A 2,731-nucleotide genomic window follows, 5' to 3' on the forward strand; every position below is an offset into this window, starting at 1 on the left:
CACTTAGTTCCCTTTCCCTTTATGCATCTTCTTTCCTAGATTTTGCCCCTTTTTCCTACTATTTACTTTGATTTCCATGCTTATTCTTTGTAGGAAACATCGGGGTTTTCAAGAGGAGGAAGCTAAGCTCAAGGAAAGCTGAAGGAAGCAAGATTTAGAAGAGGTTCGGCCGAACCTCCTGAAGGTGTGGCTGAACCAGGGTGTGGCCGAACCTGCTCAGTGGTTCGGCCGAACGTCGAGGCAGAGTCAAGAAGCAATTTGGCAATTTTGCAGGAGTGGTCGAACCTCAGAAGTTTGACCAGACCAGGATCAGGGAGGTTCGACCGAACCTACCCATGGTTCGGCCGAACCTACCCTGTAGTCCGGCCGAACCTTCCCAGTGTTTGGTCGGACCACTCCTCTATTTCAGCTGGTTCTGTACGGACTATATAAGTCCATTTTAGAACGTTTTGAATTAATTAGATTAACTTAGTTTTAATTTTCTGCACAATTTTTAGCTTAATCTAGAGAGAGAAACACTATTAGTCTTCATTTGGTAGAGAGAGAAAGTGTGGATTTCTACATTGATAAACTTGGATTTTGAAGAAGAAGCTTGTTTAATCTTTTGTAGATCTTCAACTTCAATTAATGAGCAATCTCTTACTCTTTCTCTTTACTTTTGCATTTAATTTTGCTTGTTTAATTTGATTTTCCTTCTTTGCTTATTAATCATGTTGATGCTTATTGATTTGGTGATTGATATTGTTTTCAACATGATTTGTGAGTAGTCACTTAGCCAAGGGTGTGGGGATGGTGTAGTTGCTAATTGTTCATGCTTGTAATATTGGGATTAAGTTAAGTGTGATTAAAATCTTTGTATGCTTGATATTCTTTAATCTTCTTGCAAGTGCACATTGTTAGTTGATTAAAGGTGAATCTTTGCTAACAAGGAACGGAAGTTGACTTAGTTAAGATTCATTACTATCGATTGTTCTTTGATTGCACCTCCCAATATATGGTTCTAGGAGAAATTGATTAACCCCGGAAGGCGGTTAGATTGAACCTTATATCGATATTCATGCATGTTTAGTTCACTATTGATTTGCTTTTATGTTATTGCATGATCAAGCGGCATCTACATCTACCCATCTCCCTTGGTGTTTAGTTATATTGATTTTAACTGGTTTTATCTTTAGTTTAATCTCTTAGTCATTCCTAACCTTTGTCCCGAGATAGCTTAACGTCTAGTGATGAATGCGGTGTTTATGTGCTTCTCCCTGTGGTTCGACTCCTCTTCTTGCCATATACTTGTATTAGGATAAGTCGAGTGTTAAAAATTGTATTTGATTTAGGTGTAGTTGTCTAACGACAGAATTATTCCTCTATCAAATTGGCGTCGTTGCCGGGGAGACGGCTTCCATTGCTATTTCATTGCTTGTTTGAGACTATCTCATCTTTTATTTGTTAGTGTTTGCTACTTTTGTTACTTGTCAGTGCTTACGTTATTCTTAGCTTTGTTGTATGAACAGAGGACGAACCCGCTCAAGATCTTTGATTCCCATCGATCCAGAGATAGAGAGGTCTTTATCCCTACATCGAAGAGAATAAAGAGCAAGGAGTAGAAATTCTCACACCCCGACGAGAGAAGTAAGAGAATTAGAAGATACTCCACCCTCTTCACCCTCAAATGAAGAATTAGATAGCCCTAACTCATCATCGAGTCCGGAAATCAACCCTTTCTCAACCTATAAGTTCGAGAGTGAAGAAGGTCCTAAAATGGGAGAGAATACGCCTTTGAGTCGTCTTGGGGCCCCCGAAGCCTTTAGAGCGCAAAGTGGGATCCTAACTCCTACTACTCAAGCCAACAATTTCGAGATCAAGCCTAATTTGATTGCTTTGATTGAGAGGAAAAAATTCTCGGGTGGAAAGTTTGAGAGTCCTCATGAGCACTTAAAAGAGTTTGAGAAATATTGTGACACAATAAAGGCCAATGGAGTGACTCAAGAATATATTCGCCTCAAGATGTTTCCATTTTCACTAATTGGGAGAGGTCTATAATGGCTAGAGAAGGAGGTGCCCCCTAATTCTCTCACAACATGTGACCAAGTGACTACGGCTTTCTTGAGGAGGTTTTATAACCATAGGAAGACCGCCGAGGCTCGGTCTTTGATTCAAGGTTTTCGCCAAAAGAGTGGTGAGTCTCTAAGTGCGGCATGGGAACGATACAAAGAGCTTCAACGTCAATGCCCACACCATGGGATACCCAAGTATCAACTCATTTACACTTTCTATGGAGGTCTCACACCTCAAGGAAGAACAAGCCTAGATGCCGTGGCTGGCGGTCCAATCATGAACAAAGGAGAGGATGAAGTGGAGTGTATTATAGAGGAGGCCGCAAAGCACTATGATGATTGGTATGAAGGAGAATGGGATGCTACTTCTAGTAAGGGTGTTTATGCATTGGAGCAAGCCAACGCAATCAACAACCTCTCTACCCAAATCTCCAAAATGACCAAGCAAATGGATGAATTGATGAAAGAAAGGTCCAATCCTCATGGTAATACCTCCCCTTCAACCAAGGGAGGCAATGGTATGGATACTTCCTCCTCCTCTTCTTACAATACAATGCCCCAAGGATGCATGTTTTGTTCTAATTGTGAAACATATGATCATGATACATCCCATTGTGTATATGCTTGTGAAGTTCAACCCCTTTCCCATGAACATGATGATAATATGGAAAATGTCAATG

At 40.6% G+C, this 2,731-nt stretch overlaps 1 non-coding gene across 1 annotated transcript; it reads right to left on the minus strand.

Moving 5' to 3' along the window:
• Window positions 1-2,134: 2,134 nt before the first annotated feature.
• Window positions 2,135-2,240, minus strand: LOC145608002 (small nucleolar RNA R71). The gene has a single exon (XR_014105695.1). It is a non-coding gene; the product is annotated as a small nucleolar RNA R71 (small nucleolar RNA).
• Window positions 2,241-2,731: the final 491 nt, after the last annotated feature.

The sequence above is a fragment of the Chenopodium album genome, chromosome 2 (assembly GCF_948465745.1).
Source record: "Chenopodium album chromosome 2, dcCheAlbu1.1, whole genome shotgun sequence".
NCBI lineage: Eukaryota > Viridiplantae > Streptophyta > Magnoliopsida > Caryophyllales > Amaranthaceae > Chenopodium > Chenopodium album.